This window comes from Orycteropus afer, unplaced genomic scaffold, assembly GCF_000298275.1.
Source record: "Orycteropus afer afer isolate SDZICR_OR568_19922 unplaced genomic scaffold, OryAfe1.0 scaffold00240, whole genome shotgun sequence".
In the NCBI taxonomy this organism is placed as follows: domain Eukaryota; kingdom Metazoa; phylum Chordata; class Mammalia; order Tubulidentata; family Orycteropodidae; genus Orycteropus; species Orycteropus afer.
This window is the reverse complement of record NW_006921827.1, coordinates 5,460,293-5,460,780: the sequence shown is the minus strand read 5'-3', so window position 1 is coordinate 5,460,780 and position 488 is coordinate 5,460,293.

The following is a 488-nucleotide window of genomic DNA, read 5'->3' as shown; positions in this document are numbered from 1 at the left end:
TATGAAATGGGGAGTGTATCCAAGAACATGTATAGGGTTGGCAGACAATGGTCCTATAAGTTTATGTGAATGATCAGAATTCCCAGGTGTATAGTGGAGCCAAGGTGCAAGGTTGTGGTCACTGCTTGGTCATGGCCAGCTACCCAGAGGGACCGAGTAGTTGAACCTGCGGGCTTGGGACCATAGTTGCAGAGGACATCAAGTTCAATTGGCATGACATACTATACAAAACATTGTTCCACCTCCTATTTTCGCAAGTAGTGACTGAGATCTTAAAAGCTAGCAAACTGCCATCTAGATGCAATGATGGGTCTCTCCTCATCCAGAGCAAAAAAGATTGAAGAAAATCAAAATTCACAGAAACAATTAGTCTTTGTGTGTGGTATACCATCTGATCTGCAGCCTATACGACTATGAGACCAGAAAAACTAGATGGTGCACGGCTACCAGTGTCATCCATTTGGAAGGGGATCTATGTAGGAGATCCT